The following is a 23,684-nucleotide window of genomic DNA, read 5'->3' as shown; positions in this document are numbered from 1 at the left end:
TGACTGACTCACTCACTCATCACGAAATCTCAACTACAAGTGGTAGGAGTCTGAAATTTTGCATGGGGGTTCCTTTTAGAACGTAGGTGCTCACTGAGACGGGATTTTTCAAAACTCAACCCCTAAGGCCCGGTTTTTTGATTCGTAGTTAAAATAACTAATTGTTAAATTTTGCTACTAATGGTTAAATATTAACAAAATGTAAACTAATGGTTAAAAAATGTACTAAAAGTCAAGCTAACCATTGTTCGAAAAACATTTGTTTCTGATATTTAACCACTTGTCATTTGACATCTGTCAAATTTGACCATTGGTTATTTTAACTACGAATCAAAAAACCGGGCCTAAGAGGCCCAGTTTTTTGATTTGTAGTTAAAATAACCAATAGTCGAATTTGACAGATGTCAAATGACGAATTTGAATGACGGTTAAAAATCGGAAAATAATGTTTTTCAAACAATGGTTAGCTTGACTTTTAGTACATTTTTTAACTATGAGTTAACATTTTGTTAATATTTAACCATTAGTAGCAAAATTTTACAATTTGTTATTTTAACTATGAATCATAAAACTGGGCCTAAGGGGGTTAAACGGGATCCACGAGTACGAAGTCGCGGGCAGCCGCTAGTAATATCATACAGACAAGGTGACAAAATTATATGTACATACAAATTAGGAAGTAAAAAACTGCTGAGTGTTCCTACGATCTGTATGTATATAAAATCATTTGCTATAGTTTTCGTCACGTACTATGTGTTTAGTGTTGTATTGTGAAGTGACTGTGTACAAAAATAATTAGGTAACGTAAGTGTTTCATCAACAGCCCTTTACAGTCCACTGCTGGACTATGAGCCTCCTCCACTATAGTGGAGGGTTTTGCCATAATCTCCACGCGTAAGTAAGTAAGTGTTTAATTACAATTTATTATTTTATTAAGCTACTAGCTGACCCGGCGAACTTCGTACCGCCTATGTTCATCAGAAATAATGAAAGGTTTTTTTACCATCTAGCCCCAAAGTAAGCAACTAATATGCTTGTATTATGGGTGCTAGCTTAACGGATAATAATATACTACATTTATATACTTTATTTTAAATTCATACATATTATACATAGTAACACCCAGACCCGTCACAGAAATTAAAAGTCATCAACACAATTTCTGACCGGCCGGGAATCGAACCCGGGACCTCTCGGCATAGTAGTCCGTTTCGAACCACTACACCAAACGGCCGACAAAGGGGTTTAACGGTGAAAGATTTTTTCAAATCACTCCAGTAGTTTCCAAGCCGTTTTGTGGTACAGTCAGCAAATACTTCGTGACACCCAAAGTAGCCAAAAAGTTCGCAACGCGTCGTTGTTACAATTGGAATAAGGTTGTGTTGTTGCCACTTTGTGTGACACGAACTATTTGACGCTGACCGTATTATAGATAACAAACCACAGGTATGTAGCGGGAACGTTGTGAAATCGGTCTTTTTCGAAACAATCTAATACTCATTAGGTTAATGGGGCAATATTAATGTATTTTTGCGAATCCTGTTCGTCACTACTTACATAATTACGTCAATTCTTAATGATTTTAAGTACTTAGAAAAGTATTAATTGTGAAACTGATGTCTGGTATGAATAATTGGATAAAACATTAATCATATTGGCGATGATTTTTTGCAACATGATTTAATACTCGTACAATGGCATGTGTGGTGTGGTACAATAGAGATTAGAATAGATACACTTAAATACTGTTAACACAAGAGCGGTGTTTCCTAACACAAGCAACTGTATGCTTAAAAGGAAACTCCAAACCCTGTATGTTATTTAAGTACTTTTATAATGAAATAAAATATTTTGTATTTTATTTGTATTTGTATCATCATCATCATATTAATCAGGTCATTCAGTCTCCACTGCAGGAGCACGGCCCTCTCTAATTTACCAGAGGCAAATGGAGGGTTTGGCCTGCACTCCCCAACCTGGTCAAAAGGGTGGGAGAAATAAATAAATATAAATATCCTTGGACATTTTACACTGTGCCGCTAGTCCCAAAATAAGCAAAGCTTGGACTATGGGTACTGGATATACATACAAAAATACTTTTTTTTTGTGCAAATACACGTTATGTTTCACAATTTTTACCTGGATGACATAAACCAAATTAGGGACCTCTTTTATAAGTAAAATGACAGAATACAATAAAGTGATAAAGAGCACTAAAAAGTAAAAAAAAAAACGTTTTATTAACTTATTAGGACACATTACATATCATTGATAGACATTTTTTTTGTTATTTGTTATTTGTTATTCAGATTTTTTAAACGTACGCGTATAATAATCTATACTAATATTATAAAGAGGTAAAGTTTGTGTGTTTGTATATTTGTTAAATTGTAAGGGGTAATCTCGGGATCTACTGAACCGATTTTAAAAAGTCATAGGTTATAAATAAAAAACCGAAAAATAAAAACCGCGGGCGAAGCCGCGGGCGGAAAGCTAGTTATGTTATATTTTGACGGGCATTTCACGGACTTTCAAATTGTGCCAATTAAAACAACACAAAATCATGAACGATATTATAAATCAATAACAAAAAACCACCAACTGATAGTGAGGTACATAAATATGTATACTAACCACAAACTATCATAATAGGTAGGAATTTGTGCGCTCGGTAAGTCATATAGTGTATTCTGCTTCTTTCCTCTTCTGTCTGAATCAAATCAAATTAAATCAAATCGTTTATTTATGCAACTAGGCTCCCAAGCACTTTTACACGTCCCAATCCTACCACTGCTTCGGGACAATAAATGGGCCAGTGCTGAGAAGAAGCAGCGCAAGAAACTCAGTCACTATTGTCAGCCTCTTTTCAAAGATTTTCAAGATTATATTCCATACATGTACTGTGTGAACTATGCAGTTTCAATTCCATAAATGTTTGTCTGATAAATAATCATCTATCTTATAAAGAGTTTCTTGGGATACTTCTCAGCACTGGCCTACTTATTGTCCCGAAGCAGTGGTAGTCTTCTTCTTTTTGTGTCGACAACAAACCTACACAGTGTCAGCCCAAAACTCCGCCACAAGAGTGGCGTTGTCAGTAGCACTCATGAAATCCTCCTGAGTGCAGTTCCTTGGGCACTGAGGGCACGACATCAGTGTGCCTACCATGAGTTTACGTTAGGTGAGCTCGCTAGCGAATACGTCAAAAAATTCTATGAAGATTTTATTTCTTGAAAGTAGCCGCTAGGGGCGCTGAACAATATGTCATACATTTAAATGTCATTTTTTTACGCAGTCGCTAGCGAGCACACCTAACGTAAACTCATGGTAGGCACACAGGTGCTTCATCGACTGGGGAACAAACCCGCACCTGCACTCCATGTTTAAGCCATCCAAGAATCCCCACTAGCAGTGGTAGTGTTAAAGTTATACTGGGACGTGTAAAAGCGCTTTTTAAAAGCCTATCTGCAGAAAATAAATTACTTTTATCTTATAGATTGTAACAATAGAGCTCAGATTTTTATTTTTATTGAAATGATACGATCTCGGGTTGATTCCGTTTAAATTCTATCAAAATTTTTTCAATAACTGTTTTAAAAATCAAAATAACTGGAAAAAATATGGTTCAAGGAGAATGATTGCTTTTTTGTGGTGTTTATGGTCACTATAGTATAGAATAGTCCCGAATACCAATGGACTGCCAACCTTTGTTAATAACAACCATAAAAGTGAACTAACTTTTTAGAGTCAGGTTTAATATTGTTATTTATTTATTAAACACTAGTAGTGTATTTTGTCTGTCACAGAAAACCTTTATCGCGCGCGTCCCTGTTTCAAAAACCGGGATAAAAACTATCCTATATCCTTTCCCGGGGCTCAAACTATCTCTATGCCAAATTTCATCAAAATTGGTTCAGTGGTTTAGGCGTGAAAGCAAGACAGACAGACAGAGTTACTTTCGCATTTATAATATTAGTGTAGATTAGTATAGATGTGTTTTGTCTACTGGACCCACTCAGTTCATCATCTTCGTGAAGACCTTATTCAAGTATTTGGTGACTCAGCTTATGAGGGTATTGATGATCATAAAGCTGACTTACTAAATATTTGCGTTTGGATGTGTTTGCTACGGATTGAAGATTATTACTGCTGCTGAGGACTCGTATGTGGTGTCAGAGCTATGACCCGCTATAGGAGTCTGACTCGATGGTGGAGTCTACAAGAAGATTTTTAGGTATAGGTGTTTCTTAGATGTCATTTAATTTTGATGTGCATGTTTCTATTGTTAATGAAATACATTTTATTATACTAAGTATAATTTAATAGTAGTCTATATTTTATTACTTACCTTGAATAAAAATGTATGATAGGTTTATTTGTCTGTATGCTATAACTGATTTGTGATTATTTTTTTATTAAATATTATAACTGAATGGTATAATTATTTTCTTTAAAATAATAAAAAAGTAGGTGTCATCATATGTCCAGAGGAACATACATAAATAAACATATTTCATACTGCACCATCAAGCCCAAACTAAACAAAGCTTAGGCAATAATAAAATTAACACAAAAACCAATTAAAATAGAATAGGGTAAACCAGAGAGTGATTGCCCACTGGTAGTGATTGCCCGCTTTAAGAATAATATTGTCAGGTGCTGACCTTGAATCACTCTAGTTAGATTTGAATTTACTAAGTAGATGGCTCCGAGATCAATGTACAGTAGATTTAAAATTTACAATAGGAAACACTAAAAAAAACAGTTATGGCGGATTTTGTCAAGACGGGTGAAAATGTTACTCAAACAGATAAAGGCCTTAACAATTTTACTAACGAATTACTTGCTGNTATTAGTGTAGATGATTTATGAAATGTATGTCACGGTCATTTTTGTGACATGGAAACTCGACATATTTATTTTCGTGACATTATATCTTTTTATTTTAAATACTTTGACCGCGGCTTCGCTTGAATTTTTAATGTATTATTGAAAGATTATGACATGGTTTTTGAGTTTGAGATTTTTATTTACATAATTATTATGAAAAACAATAGGATAAATTAAGAATAACAGACCGACGACCTGATGAAGGTAGCAGGAAGGCGCTGGATGCAGGCCGCTACCAACCGTGCGATGTGGAAGTCATTGGGGGAGGCCTATGTTTAGCAGTGGACGTCTTGTGGCTGAAATGATGATGATATATTAAGAATATTAAGACAGATCATCATCATCATAAACCTACTTATATTTCACTAAGTACTACTAATGTATCGCTGTTGGTTTCTAGAAAGAAAGAAATAAATAACATGAAATAGCTGTTTTGTTGTAGAGAATTTGAAGAAAACTCATTTTATATTGATACAAACATTCTTGCGTTTTAGGAACGTCCAATTGCGCGCACTTACATAAGTGTTCATATTACAATCAAAATTCATCATTTTGTACTTATGCAAAAATCACATAAACGTAATTGAAATTAAACTTTTAAAACGATTTCCTAGTAATTTCCATCTATACAGTGTGAGTCACGTTAAAGTGTACATATGAAAATAGATGAAACTAGACCTATTTTTATCGACAAAAAAGAGGTCAAAAATTTTTTTAGATTTTTTTTTTAATTTTTTATAGAATTTTTTTTCTTCCAATTACTTATTGTAAAGAAAACGTAATAACTTTTAAACTAAGCTGTATATCCTGATAAAATAAAAACAGTAATAATGCTAAATAACAGACGATACTAAAAAACATACATAAAATACACAAAAAATGCCAAAAAATAATAAAAAATTATACTTTTTGAAAAAAATCTGCTCAAAAATTCGTGTTTATTTAGTTATTTTATAAATTTCTCCAAAAAATGCCCCTATAACCGGTGGTTTTTATTACNACAGTTTATCGAGTTATAAGAAAAAAGTCATAAATGGTCGATAATGAAAATACTTTCTTTAATGTTTCATCTCAAAGTGTTTGAAATCCTTAAGTTGGCAATAGCTATACGGTTTACCCTATTTAATTGATTTGAAAATTTCAATGCAATTGAATACGAGTTTTTAACTATCACATACATTAGATGTATATTATGAAACCGCAAACCGTATATTTGATTGAAAATAAACTGACAAACCTGTGTTAATTAATAATTAATACCTTTTAGAGACAATAAAATATCATGGCAGTACTTATTTCTCACAAAACTGCTTTAGGAATGGATGAATGGGCATAAACTAAGATACTAGGGCACTTAGCAACAATCCATTTAAGAAAAAATAGCACAGTAAATAATATAAATATACGAATAGTCGCTAAGAAAATTAAAAAACAACAAAAAAGGACAAAACAAAAAGAAAAACAACGAAAAAATATTATTCGTCAAATTTCACAACAACCTAATTAGTTATTGCCTCAAAAACATCCTATGACGAGTCATCGACCATCGATCATTAGCAAATAGATCGGTAACAACCCTTAAAGTACTTAGTAATTGCTCAGGTGACTTCAAAATAACTATTTAAGCCAAAATAAGTTCAATACAAGCCAGTATTAATTTAGCAGTGAAATGTGTAACATCTGAAGTGCAATAATATTAATAGTGAAGAGTGGTGATAGAAATAATATCAAATAAATTAGTGAAAAAGAAAAAAAAGTAAAATAATAACTCGGTGTCTCTTTTAAATTAGATAAAACATATGAATAAACTGAAATTAACCGAAAAATATGAAATATAGAGATTTATCATAAGACAGTTTCGTTATTCCGCGGTTAAACTAAAAACCAAAAGTTAAAATTGTGTCAAATAAAAATAATATTTTGTGAACGTAAATTGGACAATTTTTTCGTGTTTTCTTAGTAAAACAATTTTCGAATAAGAAAAATAATCTCATACGGGATAAAATTACAATTTATTTCGATTTTCTTGCATAAATTAAAAAAAAAACTTCAGAAAATGTCTGATACCTAATATTTGTGTAATAACGGAATTGTTAAAAAAATATATATATCTTAGATATATAAATATTTAAATATCTAAGATATTGAGCAATTAAGAATGTTTAGACAATTACGATGCAATGGTATTTATTACTCATAGCAATTAAGAAAGGGTGAAGCTTCTAATTGCAATGTCATTATTAAGTATCAATTACTAATGAGCTTTAATGAATAAGCTGCTTCAATTTTGGATATAAATACACAAAAAAGTCAATTTGTTGAGCAGTATCTTACTAACTTTTCTAAGAGACACATCTACCTACTAAGATATTGGCAATACCACTATACTTCTAAGTATTATTTACTCCAGTTCAAAAACAGTGTGCAATTTCTATACAATCTAAAATGGTATAGAATCTTCAGTAAAATTAAGAAAAGAGTGAAAAATAAAATTAAAAAGTTGCGTAAAATAAAAAATTAAATAGTGTTATGTGAACTTTTTTGTGATAAAAGTGATGAATAATGGAGTCACCAGCAGTCAGAGGTAAGTAATTTATTTTTTTATCTTCTACCAGCTAGTTTAGGTTTAGTTTGGCTAGTTTAAGGCAAATAAATTATTATTACGTAACACCCAAAGTAGCCAAAAAGTTGTAACACTTTTTTGGCCACTTTGTGTGTCACGAACTATTTGAAGCTGACTGTACAAACAAGCAAATCAAGTTAACTTTGGTCCTACCTACTTAGGTCTCTAGAAGAACACTATAAGCAAGTGGGTCTCAGTAGTGTGTATCCAGTGGTTTACCTACTATAATCTTTAATTAGGTCGTCGGTCCTCCGAGTTGACTGCATTGTGCCTGTTTTCAAACAATCGGCCTCTGTTCCTTAGTAGATAATTCTTCTTCTATCACTGGGAATGAGATGCCGATTGTTTGGAGATGTCTTCTTCAGAAGAAGAGAACAGAAGAATGTCAAAGACCGTTAGGTTGTCATACTGTCAGTTGACATGTTGACATTCTGTCACTGGGTGTGCGATGACCTTTTGGGAATGACAACAATCGACAGCAGAAGATAGAGAAGAACACAGGAGACCGAGACTAGCGTAAACTCAGTCAGAGCCTGAGGTATGAGAGCGGCACGGCAGGGTGTTTTTATGACGTCAAGCGACAGCAGATTTGTATGCTGTCACGTCATATGTCAAAATCACTCCCGTGCCACTTCCACACCTCAGGAACTGACTGAGTAAACCTATATCGGATTCCGTGGAGGGTAGTTGAACGGGAAGCATGGTCGATCTGTTTTAATGGTTTCAATTTATTATTTAATGGACTTTAGTGTACAAATTTGGTGTTATTTTGTGTTCTAAAGTGCAGTGAAGTGATAAATTATAAAAAACATTGAATTACTTCGAATTTGAGCGCACATCGAGTGTCGAGTGGGTTGTCGTATGAACAACCCGCTTTGGACCCGGTGGCGTCTCGAAACCTGCTTACGGGCATACTTAACTCCACGGAATCCATGAAAAATCAATAGAACTGAAACACCCACGTTCTATTGATAACTATGTCAATATTTTTCACTCGACATTGGCAGAAATAAACCTCCCAAAGAGGTTTGGTTGCCACAAATAAAAAAAATAATAATAATAATAAACCTATATCGAAGGTAACTGCGACAGCATTCAAGTACTCAGTTGACATGTGCCAAGTTTACTGGGTAGTTGGAGGCCCGTTGCAGTGATCTAATGATCTACATTAGTGCCAGCAAGATTGATGTCACTCAGTAGGAGCATTCACTCACTCAATAGGAGCATTCGCTCATTCAGTAGACATGTTTTCACTCTGTCACTGGATGCGCGATGCCTTCTATTGAGTGATAAGTTACATCGAGTGTTTTTATGTATTGATATTTTTTGTACAATTCTCAGCAAGAATTTCTATCAGTGGTAGCACTCACTCGCTCTGTAGACATGTTTTCACTCTGTCACTGGGTGAGTGATGCCTGCTACTGAGCGAAAATAACTGTCGAGTGTCCAGCTTACATTTTATTTAAATACAATTGTGTTTTAACGGTTTAAGTTTTTTATAATATTTGTTGTGAAATTATCTAGTAAGAGTTTGTCTCTCAATGGAAGCACTCGCTTATTCAGTAACATGTTTTCACTCTGTCACTGGATGCGCGATGCTTCTTACTGAGAGATGTGAATCTACGAGTACCTACGTATTAATATAAACGTGTTTGAGATGTCAATATTTTATTTCAATGCTATTTGTGTGACAGTTTTTGAACACTTTCCAGCAAAAAAATTGTCTCTTAGTGAGAGCATTCACTCGCTCATTAGACATGTTTGCATTCTGTCACTGGGTGAGTGATGCTGCTTACTGAGAGATGTGAAACATCGAGCTACCAGTGTTTATTTAATTTGTTTTTCTTATAAACTTATCGAAGTAGTTTCTGTAAGGGTTTTTGTCTCCATTGGAGCATTCGCTCATTCAGTGGACATGTTTTTATTCTGTCACTGGATGCGCGATGCCTTCTATTGAGTGATAAGTTACATCGAGCATCGAGTGTTTATGTTAATGCTATTTTTTTACAATTTCAACAAGAATTTCTCTCAGTGGAAGCACTCACTCATCCAGTAGATATGTTTTCATTCTGTCACTGGATAAGCGATGTCTGCCGCTGAGAAAATCTGTACTGCATACCTATTCCGTCACTGTAAGGGATTATTGCAGTAGCATTCAAATACTACTTTGACATGTGCCAAATCTGTCACTGAGTATCTGAATGCCTGCTGCGGTAATCTAATAATCAGCATCAGCGTTTTATCAATGATATTTTAGTATAATTTTCTACAAGATTCTCTCTCAGTGAGAGCACTCACCATTCAGTAGGCATGTTCACCATCTGTCACTGGAAGGGAGGGATTGCTCTTACCGAGAGATATGAAACGGCGAGCGAGGAGTGTTTTTTTTCTGTTTTTAGCATAAGTCTGACAAGTTTGTCTCTCAGTATCTAATATTTTCTGTATATGTTACTCAGTGAGAGCACTCACTCGTTCAGTAGGCATGCTTTCATTCTGTCACTGGAAGGGTGGGGAAGCCTCTTGCTGGGAGATATGTATCCACGAGCATTTTTACCCGACTGCGCCAGAAGGAGGGTTATTTGTATAACACATTTTTTTCTGCAAGTACTTCGTCTCTCAGTAGGAGCAATCACTCGCTCGGTAGACATGTTAACATTCTGTCACTGGGCGCGCGATGCTGCTTGCTGGGAGATGTGAAACATCAAGCGAGCAGTGTTTTAAATTAATACTTTTTTAACATATATTTAACCGTTACATCTTTGACTAATAAATAGTGTTTTAAATCCTCATTTAACTATTTTTAGTATGTCTCATTGAATGGTTTCTGGCAGTAATTGTCTGTCAGTAGGAGCCTTCACTCATTCAGTAGATATGTGCACAATCTGTCACTGGAAGGGTGGGGAAGCCTCTTGCTGAAAGATGTGAAACGTCGAGCTAGCAGTGTTTTATTTGATTTTTTTTACTGTTTTTAGCATAAGTCTCACAATAGTTTGTATCTAATATTTACTGTATTTGTTTCTCAGTGGGAGCATTCACTGACTTAACAGACGTGTTTTCATTTGTCTCTGTTTGGGGAGGGGATGCTCTTACTGTGAGATATGAATCGACGAGCATTGTAGTTTCTTTTATAAGAAATAATCAAGTACTATTACTGTTTTGTATACAAATGTTTTTCCGCAAGTACTTCTTCTGTCAGTAGGAGCATTCACTCGCTCAGTAGTCATGCTTTCATTCTGACACTGGGCGCGCGATGCTGCTTACTGGGAGTTGTGAAACATCAAGCTGGCAGTGTTTTATTTGATATTTTTTTTAGCATTTCTACTGACAATAATTTTGTCACTCAGTGGTAGCATTCACTCGCTCAGTTGACATGTTATCACTCTGTCACTGGGTGAGTGATGTCTGCTACTGAGAGATTAAACCTTCAAAATGTAAATCAGACAATTATTTTGTAGCAACATGGAAAGTATTGGGAGAGGCCTATGTTCAGCAATGGACGTCCTATGGCTGAGATGATGATGATTTTAGAGTTCCATCAAAGTTGCCTTTTAGTGGTAGCTGTCACTGATCCAGGAGACATGTTTAATTTATCTGTCCAAGGGTGAGTGACACCTGCTATTGAGAGATATACACACCGCCGTCTAGTATTTTATATATTTTTCATCTACTTGTTATTTTGTAATATTTATAGCACGATATAATCACTCAGTGGTAGCAATCACTAATTCAGAAGACATGTCTCTATTCTGTCACTGGATGTGTGATGTCTGCTATTGGGAGATATACAAGACCATCGAAATCGACTAACATATATTATTTATATTTAATACATCTACTTGATATTTTTTGTGATAATTATTTAGCAATATTCAGTACGATATAGTCACTCAGTGGTAGCAATCACTATCCCAGTGACAAGTTTTCATTCTGTCACTGAGAGAGCGATGCTGCTAGTGAGATATACATATACACCGCCAATCGTCTAGTTTTGTATATATATTTTTATGCAGCCAATCGTATTTTATGTACTTTATTACATTGAATAATACTATTTTTGTGATAGTTATAGATCAAGATCCAGCACGATGTAGTCACTCAGTGGTAGCAATCACGACCCCAGTGACAAGTTTTCATTCTGTCACTGAGAGAGCGATGCTGCCACTGAGAGATTTAGACCTTCAAATGTATAGCATTTTATCAGACAGTTATATTATGTATTATTTTAAAGTTCCAGCAAGATAGTCTTTTAGTGGTAGCTGTCACTGATCCAAGTGACATGTTAACAATCTGTCAAAGGTTTAGCGACACCTGCTACTGAGAGTTTTCACCAAAAAATCGACGATCAATTGAATCGAATGGAATTTTATCGGACAATTGTATAAGTTCCAGCAGGAAAATTGATTTTGTATTCTTAAAAGTTCCAGTAAGAAAATTATCTTTTAGTGGTAGCTGTCACTAATTCAGGGGACATGTTAACTATCTGTCCAAGGGTGAGTGACATCTGCTACTGAGAGAAAGTTTCGACCGAAGAATCGAATCGAACGAATGGAGCCGAGACAAAGTGACATTTGTGAAAGTTTTAATTTCGAAGTCGCTTTACGAAGCGAATTGACTACTTACCTATTGCGAATTGTTTTTACATGTGTCTGTGTGATTTTCGTGGTGTAACAACATAAAATATCTGTTAGTGGCGGCATTAACTAACTCGGAGGACATGTTCAAATCTGTCACAGGGTGAGTTATGCCTACTACTGACAGATACAAATCTCCAGCTGCTGATTTGTTTATTTCATTTTTGTTGCTATATTTTTTACTTGCCATAATTTGGTAAAAAGTAAAAGCTGCTAGATAAAATTAGGTAAAACATATTTGTGTAATGCTATTTTTGTCTAATTTTGATGTGATTTTCAGTGACGAATGCTAGTTGTCAAATCACTATAGGGTTACTGCAATAGCATTCAAACACTTATGACATGTGTCATGTGCTTCTGTCTGAGTATTTGGGTGACTGTTGCAGTGATCACTGAACTCAGCGACAACCAGTGTGAATGCTGTCACTCAGTGGGAGCATTCACTCACCCAATGACATGTCGACATTATGTTACTGGGCGAGGGATGCCTTCTACTGAGAGATAATAACCGTCAAATTAAATGCCGCTCTGCATTTTTAAAGAATGTTCCGTATGAATGCTTTCTCTCAGTGGGAGCATTCACTCACCCAATAGACATGTTGACATTCTGTTACTGGATGAGGGATGGCTCTTACTGAGAGATGTGAAACGACGAGCAACCAGAAATCATGTACAATTTTGCATTTTTATGTTATGTGACGTCAAGCTTAGTAATCGCCATTATTCACTTCGGGTATGTTTTTTAAAGATATGAAAAATATTATACGTTTATTGTACTAATCTGTCATTGGCTTTATAACACGTGTGAATTAACCAACATCTTTTCAGAGGCTGAAAACTTTACACTGTCTTATTTTGTTAGCGATCTTACGCCCATGGGACGTATTCCATTTCCACTGGGTGCAGGATAACTGCCAGAGTAGACATGATATCATCACCAGTGAAGTCGCCAGTCTCCAGTGATAGTACCAGTGAAGTTTCAGTGACAGCATTCACTCAGTAAACCTGTTATACGTGTATTAACATGTTTTCAAAGGCACATGTATTTTTACAGTCTTTTTGCGGTAGCGATCTTACGCCCATGGGACGTATTCCATTTCCACTGGGTGCAGGATTACTGCCGGAATGGACACAATATCATCTTTATCGGCGTCATAATAAGGTTTATATTGGATTTGCAGCAGCGGCTACAGCTACTCAGTGGTAGCATTTACACAGTCTGTGGTGATCCGGCTCGAAGACCCAGGAAAATGTGGTGGACTGCAGTGGACTGTATGCGTTTGTGTGTGTTCGAGAGCGCTGACCGGACGATGATGACTGCCGTTGAGAGCTTGCCCTTACTATGTCAGGCGTAGTAGGTGCTACTTGCAGGAATAAAACCACTATTTCACTTGCTGAGACTTCTCGCGTTTATTATTCGCTTCCTTTTCTCAGTTCTTGCTTCTTCAGATCACTTCTTGCTTGAAAAACCTAAAACGGCTCTCTTTACGGTATTGCCTCGCGCAACGGACCATCCGTGCAAGACAAGGACAAAATATATTGCTATCTCACGTTCTAGAATGTTCGAAGCGAGAGGTCCGATATTTCCGTCTCGTTTCTTCTCTATTTTTTCCTGAACATTCTAGATTTTCCAGAAAAGTGTGAAAGAGAAGTTATTTCGTGGAAGTGAGAGATCAGACAATGCAAGAAAGAGGCCTACCGAGTGAGTAAGCGAGAGAGCCTGATGGTTTTCGCTACGGTATTGCCTTTTTGGCGAAAATTTCATGTTCATTTTCTTAACTACGAAACAGATTAATTACTTAATTTCAACTAATTGACATGATGTTGCTAACATTAATTCTGACTATTCTTGACGTCGCTAACACAGTCAGTTGACATGTCAGTATCTGTCACTGGATGTGTGATGCTGCTATCGAGTATGAATTCTTCGACATCAATTTTATTCGTTGTTATGCCCAAGTATTATTTACACTTAATCTGTCTCCTTTAAAACCAGAGAAGAGACCAGAAATCATTCAGTGACAGCATTCACACATCCAATAGACATCTCAGTATCTGTCACTGGATGCGTGACGCTGTCACTGTTGTACCTTTCATTGTCACTCCATCAAGAATGCTCAAGAACATCATCATCATTATTTCCCCTGTGGCTGAATGAAAGCCAATCTTTTTAAGTCATAACTGAAAAAATGTATTTTTTCAGCGAAACACGTTGAACACAATTTTGTCTCTGTGAATGCTTAACATTTTCAGTAGACATGTTCCAACTCTGTCACTGGATATGTTGCAGCAGTTACAGGGAGATATTCATCATCATCATCATAATTTCAACCAAAGGACGTTCACTGCTGAACATAGACCTCCCCCAATGATTTCCATATCGCCCAGTTGGTAGCGGCCTGCATCCAGCGCCTTACTGCTACCTTTATGAGGTCGTTGAGAACATCAAGTCATTTGGAATCTCACAGTGGTAGCATTTACTAATTCAGTGGACATGTTTTCATCTGTCACTGGATCAGTGATATCTGTCACTGTGTGATACGCAAGAAGAGATCAAATGTTTTTTTAAGCTATAACTTTTATGTCATTTTTGGCAGCAAGATGAAGAAGTGTTTTGTCTCTGTGAATGCTCAGCCTGTTCAGTAGACATGTTACTATTCTGTCACTGGATATGCTGCAGTAATTACAGGGAGATATTACTGCACTTCTAACTGCATACAAAGTGTTTATTATTTTGTTGTATTTTGTTTTTGTAGTAGCGTTCGAACACTTGTAGTTACATATGAACATTTTTACTGAGTGCTCAAATGCTACTTCAAAATATTATTTTATTTACAATTTTGTTTTGTAAACTATATTATTTTAATCTAGTGTCAAGGAAGATGGATACCAAGGAAGATATCGAATAAGAGTTTCTCAGTGGTAGCACTCACTCACTCAGTAAGCAAGTTATCTTTCTGCCACTGGGTGCGTGATGCTGTCGCTGTTTGACGTCATCTATCATCATCAAGATTGTCCAAGGACAACAAGAAGATACTTGAAAACTATAATCAGCCCCATCATCAAGATCGAGAAAATAATCTGGAGGTACTTGAAAACTGTCTACAGTCCTACAGTGGTAGCACTCACTCCCTCAGTTAGGCAAGTCATCATTCTGCCACTGGGTGCGTGATGCTGTCGCTGATGAACGACTTCTTTCATCATCAGCTCCATCAACAAGAATGTTCCAGAAGATAAAGATATTTTAATACTTCAACAACTCTAGAATAAGAAGATATTTGAAAACTATCAAGAAATACATGGAAATTGTCTCTCGGTGTAAGCACTCAGGTCACACAGTAGGCAAGTCATTATTCTGCCACTGGGTGTGAGATGCTATCACTGATGAACATCGGTCATCATCATAATCAAGAATGCTTCAGAATATCAAGACACTTGAAAACAGTCTCTCAGTGGTAGCACTCACTCCCTCAGTAAGCAAGTCATAATTCTGCCACTGGGTGCGTGATGCTGTCACTGATGAATGACTTCTTTCATCATCAGCTCCATCACCAAGAATGTTCCAGAATATGAAGATATTTGAATACAACAACGAGATAAATGAAAATTGTTTGTCAGTGTAAGCACTCAGGTCACACAGTAGGCAAGTCATTATTCTGCCACTGGGTGTGAGTGCTATCACTGATGAACATCATCAACTCCATCATCTGGAATGTTCAAGAATACCAAGATTGTCTCTCAGTGGTAGCACTCACTCACTCAGTATGCAAGTCATCATTCTGCCACTGGGTGCGTGATGCTGTGACTGTTGGACATCTTCCTTCATCAGCTCCACCATCAAGAATGTTCGAGATATCATCATCAAGATACTTTAAAACAGTCAATCAGTGGTAGCACTCACTCTCTCAGTAGACAAGTCATCAATCTGCCACTGGGTGCGTGATGCTGTCACTGAATGAACATTGGTCATCATCATCATCACCGAGAACGTTCCACAATAACAAGATACTTTAAAACTGCCTCTCAGTAATAGCACCCATTCAGTAGGCAAGTCGTTATTTTGCCACTGAGTGCGTGGTATTATTGCTGTTAGACAACTATCATCATCAGCTCTAATATCATCAAGAATGTCCAAGAATATAAAGATATTTGAAAGCTACCAAGAATTCAAACACAACATGAATTGTTTGTCAGCGTAAGCACTCAGGTCACTCAGTAGGCAAGTCATTATTCTGCCACTGGGTGCGTGATGCTGTCACTGATGAACGACTTCCTTCATCATCAGCTCCACCATCAAGAATGTTCGAGATATCATCATCAAGAATGCTCCATAACATCAAGATATTTGCAAACAGTTTCTCAGTGGTAGCATTCATTCCCTCAGGCAAGTCATTATTCTGCCACTGGGTGCGTGATGCTGTCTCTGATGAACATCAGTCATCACCATCATCATCATCAAGAATGTTCCAGTATATGAAGATATTTGAATACAACAACGAGATAAATGAAAATTGTTTGTCAGCGTAAGCACTCAGGTCACACAGTAGGCAAGTCATTATTCTGCCACTGGGTGTGAGTGCTGTCACTGATGAACATCATCAACTCCATCATCAGGCATGTTCAAGAATACCAAGATTGTCTGTCAGTGGTAGCATTTACTCCCTCAGTTAGGCAAGTCATTATTCTGCCACTGGGTGCGTGATGCTGTCACTAATGAACGACTTCCTTCATCATCAGCTCCACCATCAAGAATGTTCGAGATATCATCATCAAGATACTTTAAAACAGTCAATCAGTGGTAGCACTCACTCTCTCAGTAGACAAGTCATCAATCTGCCACTGGGTGCGTGATGCTGTCACTGAATGAACATTGGTCATCATCATCATCACCGAGAACGTTCCACAATAACAAGATACATTAAAACTGCCTGTCAGTAATAGCACTCACTCAGTAGGCAAGTCGTTATTCTGCCACTGGGTGCGTGGTATTATTGCTGTTAGACAGCTATCAACATCAGCTTTATTATCATTAAGAATATGAAGATATTTGAATACAACAACGAGATAAATGAAAATTGTTTGTCAGCGTAAGCACTCAGGTCACACAGTAGGCAAGTCATTATTCTGCCACTGGGTGTGAGTGCTGTCACTGACGAACATCATCAACTCCATCATCATCATCATCAAGAATGTTCCAGAATATGAAGATATTTGAATACAACAACGAGATAAGTGAAAATTGTTTGTCAGTGTAAGCACTCAGGTCACACAGTAGGCAAGTCATTATTCTGCCACTGGGTGTGAGTGCTGTCACTGATGAACATCGGTCATCATCATCATCAAGAATGCTCCATAACATCAAAATACTTAAAAACAGTCAATCAGTGGTAGCACTCACTCTCTCAGTAGACAAGTCATCATTCTGCCACTGGGTGCGTGATGCTGTCACTGAATGAACATTGGTCATCATCATCATCAGTGAGAACGTTCCACAATAACGATACTTTAAAACTGCCTCTCAGTAATAGCACCCACTCAGTAGGCAAGTCGTTATTCTGCCACTGGGTGCGTGGTATTATTGCTGTTAGACAACTATCATCATCAGCTCTAATATCATCAAGAATGTCCAAGAATATAAAGATATTTGAAAGCTACCAAGAATTCAAACACAACATGAATTGTTTGTCAGCGTAAGCACTCAGGTCACACAGTAGGCAAGTCATTATTCTGCCACTGGGTGTGAGATGCTATCACTGATGAACATCATCAACTCCATCATCAGGAATGTTTAAGAATACCAATATTGTCTCTCAGTGGTAGCACTCACTCACTCAGTATGCATGTTTTCATTCTGCCACTGGGTGCGTGATGCTGTCACTAATGAACTTCCTTCTTCCTTCATCATCAGCTCCACCCTCAAGAATGTTCGAGATATCATCATCAAGATACTTTAAAATAGTCAACCAGTGGTAGCACTCACTCTCTCAGTAGACAAGTTATCATTCTGCCACTGGGTGCGTGATGCTGTCACTGAATGAACATTGGTCATCATCATCATCACCGAGAACGTTCCACAATAACAAGATACTTTAAAACTGCCTCCCAGTAATAGCACTCACTCAGTAGGCAAGTCGTTATTCTGCCACTGGGTGCGTGGTACTGTTGCTGTTAGACAGCTATCATCATCAGCTCTAATATCATCAAGAATGTCCAAGAATATGAAGATATTTGAAAACTAGCAAGAATTCAAACACAAGTTTTTTTTTTATCCACAACGAGGAAGCTCTTGGCCTGTATCTCATCTGATGGTAAGTGACGATCAGGCCGAAGGTGGAAGCGAGCTTCACCCGGAATCCTCAACCACAGAGGAACTGGCTATCTTACCTCTAACTGCCGGAACACAACAATGCTGTTAACATTGTTGTTATGGCGACAGACTTAAGTAAGATGGTGGTAGCTAGCCAGGCGGACTTAGAACAAGCCCTACCACCAACCAAACCGAACAGAAAAATCTGCCTCCACTGGGAATCGAACCCGGGACCTCTGCGTCTGAAGCAGGTGGTCTTACCACTAGACCACAGAGGCGGTTAATGATAAAAGATGAATTGTTTGTCAGCGTAAGCACTCAGGTCACACAGTAGGCAAGTCATTATTCTGCCACTAGGTGTGAGAGGCTATCACTGATGAACATCATCAACTCCATCATCAGGAATGTTCAAGAATACCAAGATTGTCTCTCAGTGGTAGCACTCACTCACTCAGTATGCATGTTTTCATTCTGCCACTGGGTGCGTGATGCTGTCACTAATGAACGACTTCCTTCATCAACAGCTCCACCCTCAAGAATGTTCGAGATATCATCATCAAGATACTTAAAAACAGTCAATCAGTGGTAGCACTCACTCTCTCAGTAGACAAGTCATCATTCTGCCACTGGGTGCGTGATGCTGCCACTGAATGAACATTAGTCATCATCATCATCGAGAACGTTCCACAATAACAAGATACTTTAAAACTGCCTGTCAGTAATAGCACTCACTCAGTAGGCAAGTCGTTATTCTGCCACTGGGTGCGTGGTATTATTGCTGTTAGACAGCTATCAACATCAGCTTTATTATCATCAAGAATATGAAGATATTTCAAAACTACCAAGAATTCAAACACAAGATGAATTTATTGTTTGTCAGTGTAAGCACTCAGGTCACACAGTAGGCAAGTCATCATTCTGCCACTGGGTGTGAGTGCTGTCACTGATGAACATCATCAACTCCATCATCAGGAATGTTCAAGAATACCAAGATTGTCTCTCAGTGGTAGCATTTACTCCCTCAGTTAGGCAAGTCATTATTCTGCCACTGGGTGTGAGATGCTATCACTGACGAACATCAGTCATCACCATCATATCATCAACAATGTTTCAGAATATGACAGCTTCAATGAAGAATCTTCCAGTATCAAGATAATAATAAATGTACTTTAATATTGTCTCTCAGTTGTAGCACTCACTCACTCAGTTGACAAGACTTGTACCTACTGTACTAAAATACTTATGTATTAAGTTCTGTTAACACTGTGTACATATTTCTGTTATGGTGAATAAAAATTTTTATTATTATTATTATTATTCTGCCACTGGGTGCGTGATGCTGTCACTGATGACATCAATCTATCATCACCAAGAATTTCATGAAGAGAGTGCCAGAATAATAAGAAAATACTCGAAAACTGTCATCAAAGCCCATCATCAAGAATGTTGCAGAATATCAAGACACTTACAAACAGTTTCTCAGTGGTAGCACTCACCCACTCAGCAGGCAAGTCATCATTCTGCCACTGGGTGTGTGATGCTATCACTGTTGGACATCTTTCATCACCACCAGCTTCATCATCAAGAGAATATCAAGGTAGTTGAAAAGTAACTGTCAGTGGTAGCATTCGCCCACTTAATAGCCAAAATTTAAAGGCATAAATTCTAAAAATGTATTTTTTCAGCGAAAGACGATGAACACAATTTTGTCTCTGTGAATGCTCAACATCTTCAGTAGACATGTTCCAATTCTGTCACTGGATTTGCTGCAGCAATTACAGGGAGATATTACCACCATTTTTTCATCATCTACTGAGCATAATCATCATCAGCTACTAAGCGACTCTTTTTTAAGAATTTATGTCTATGTGAATGCTCAACATTATGCAGTAGATAAGTTACAATTCTGTCACTGAATGAAGTTGCAGCAATTGCATTGAGATGAATATCGACTGATCCAAGTGAGAGGGCGAAGAATTCTGAAAATGACATGTTGACTTCAGCTGTTTGACATTGATTAAGCAGCAGACTTATTAACTCGGAAAGGGATAAACACCGTATCGCCTTTCGGGAGCTGCCAACCGCGAAGCGAGGCGTTTACGTTACGGCGCGGATAAGTGTGGGTTGTAGTAAGGAGTTTCATACAAAGAATACTACTGACCGCCTCGAGGTGATACTTACAATCCCTTTCCGAGTTGATATGTGTGCTACGTCCTTTAATTCACTAGACTTTTTTACAGAAATTAGTTACAGAATACATGTTTTCCAACATTAGGTGTTTAGAAGCAGCAAGATGAAGATGTTTGTTTCTCGGTGGCAGCATTCGCTCATCCAGTAGTCATGTCTGACATCTGACACTGGTTAAGCGTTGTCTGTCACTGTCAGGAACGAAATCAGCGGGAGATGACGTCATCGCCATCATCATCATCATGTCACGCGGCGGCAGTTTTCGCCCAGCCATCAGACCAAACGAAATCAACGGGAGATGACGTCATCACCGTTATCATCAATCATCATCATCATCATGTCACGCGGCAGCAGTCTTCACACAGCCATTAGTGTTCATTGTCATTCTGAACATGGCAGTTTGAGGACTTAGCTGCTGTGTGACATTCATCATCCTCTCAAGAAAAAATCATTCACTACAATTTTATGCAGGAAATAATTGCTAAAAAGCATGACTGTTTATATAGGTACATAGAAGAAGATTAAAAAGGTTTGTATCTGAGTGACTCAGTGTTTTTTTATTGCATTTATTTATAGAAATCATATCTAGCAGTGTTTAGAAGCAGCAAGATCTTTCAATGACAGCATTCGCTCATCTAGTAGTCATGTTTGACATCTGACACTGGATGTGCGATGTCTGTCATTGTCAGGAACAAAATCAGTGGGAGATGACATACCTACAGAAGACCAGCACAACAGAATGTTCATTTTTGTTGCGATACAACACTTCATACCACTAAATAATTGCCAGTTTATTACGGAATAAGGTGCCAATTTATCACGGAGAAAAGAGTGTCACGCGGCGGCAGTCTCCACACTGCCATTAGTTGTCATTCAAAATGGCCAGAGTGTTGACTCAGCTGCAGTATGACATTCATCATCCTCTCAAGAAAAAATCATCTACTACAATTTTTCGCAGGAAATAATGATTAAAAAGCATATTTTTATCCACTTGAAAAATATAGAAGAAGATGTTTGTTTCTCGGTGGCAGCATTCGCTCATCCAGTAGTCATGTTTGACATCTGACACTGGTTAAGCGATGTCTGTTACTGTCAGAAACGAAATCAGCGGGAGATGACGTCATCGCCATCATTATCATCATTAATCATCATCATCATTTCACGCGGCGGCAGTCTTCACCCAGCCATCAGACAGTTTGTCATTCTGCAGATGGCAGTGTGTTTGACTTCTGCTGTTTGACATTGACACTTTTAAAAGAATATTTTTGTAGTTTTTTATAACTTTTGTAATTTTATTGCATACGTGTCTCAATTAATGCTGAGCGAGCGTCTTTTTACCAAAAATACCTTAATATCTTTGTATAATTTTTGTTTTTGTATTTTGTGTCAATTAGAAATTATTTTCAGCATTCAAATTGTGTCTTTGCAGTAGCATTCGTACTCTCAGTAGACATGTTAATACTCAGTTACTGGGGGTCCAATGCTTGCTCTAATACACAAAATAATAATTCATCACAGAAGAAACTTATCCAGAATCCAGCATAGAAGATTTGGAAGAAGAAATCGACCACAGACCTTCAGAGAACATCGTGTCTGACAGTAATAGCATTCACACAACCAGTAGACACGTGAGCATTCTGTCACTGCGCGTGTAATGCTACTGCTGTTAGATATTAGTCAACTCTATCTTGAAGAATATCATCATCATCAAGTCATTTAGTCTCCACTACAGGAGAACGACCCTCTCTAATTTACCAAGAGGCAAAAGGAGTTTTGGCCTACACTCCCCACGCTGGCCAGACGGGTTGGAGAGTTTCTAATCGCCTTTAAAGACATCCACGGGAACAATGAGTGTCATATTTTACTCTGCCAGCACCATACAGATAAAAGAATATCATCATCATCTTCATCAACAGAACTTTACAGTCCACTGCTGGACTATGAGCCTCCTCCACTTTAGTGGAGGGTTTTGCCATAATCTCCACGCTTGGCAGGCGGGTTGGAGATCGCAGTTTAAAAGATTGATGTTTTTCAGAGAGCGCTGCTACCCGTTCTCTGTTTGATGTGTAGTCCCTAAGTCGCCTCTTACGACTCCCGCGGGAAGAGTAGGGGTTGGTGACAAATGTATTCTACTCTGCCGTCACCACATGGCTTAAACGAAAACGGTAAAAGGTAAAATAATATGCAACAAGATATTTGTCTAGAAGAATGCTCCAGTATATCAAGATAATGAAATGTTTCTCAGTGGCAGCATTCACCCACTCAGTAGCATGTATAATTCTGTAACTGGGAGCGTGATGTCTGTCACTGTTGAACATCGGTAACCATCAAAAAATTTACAGAATATTGAAGATACTTCCTACCTACACCCGACCATATGACCAGAAAAGTGCTAGACATCAAAACTAAGCCCCGCTGACGAGGAAGACCCCGAATCAATAACGACCTTAAAGAAGCCCAAGTTAACAGTAAGACAGCCCAGGACCGAGCCGCCTGGAGACGCAAGACGCGGAGGGCCGACCCCAAATAAAATGGGAATGGGCCAGGCAAAGTAGTATACCCTGAAGATACTTCAAAACTGTCACGCAATGGGAGCATTCACTCATCCAGTGGACATGTTAACCTTCTGTCACTGGATCAGCGATGCTGTCACTGTAAGATGTCAATCAGAAATGTCAACATAAAGTCCTCTTTTTGTGACTGCTCAACGTATTCAGTAGACATGTTTTAATTCTGTCACTGGATACGCTGCAGTAGTTGTAGGAAGAAGTAACAACACATTCTAATTAACTAGCAATTATGTGGAAGAAAAACATAATAATATTGTCTTATTGAATGCTAATGATAAATGTAATTTAATGCTTATTGATTTCTTACTCCATGATCCCATATCTTAACCCTTAACTGGTATAGAGAAAAATATTTTTCATTACTTTTGTACCTTATGTTTTTTCAATAAGATTCAAAATATGGTGGCAACAATTCTGCCACTACCAGGTAAAGGTTTAAGATGAAAATTCAAGAATACCTCCTGGAAGAAATGTAC

The sequence above is a fragment of the Ostrinia furnacalis genome, unplaced genomic scaffold (assembly GCF_004193835.3).
Source record: "Ostrinia furnacalis isolate ACB-3 unplaced genomic scaffold, ASM419383v2 OfSCF1914, whole genome shotgun sequence".
Lineage (NCBI taxonomy): Eukaryota > Metazoa > Arthropoda > Insecta > Lepidoptera > Crambidae > Ostrinia > Ostrinia furnacalis.
Note: the sequence above shows the minus strand (reverse complement) of the source record.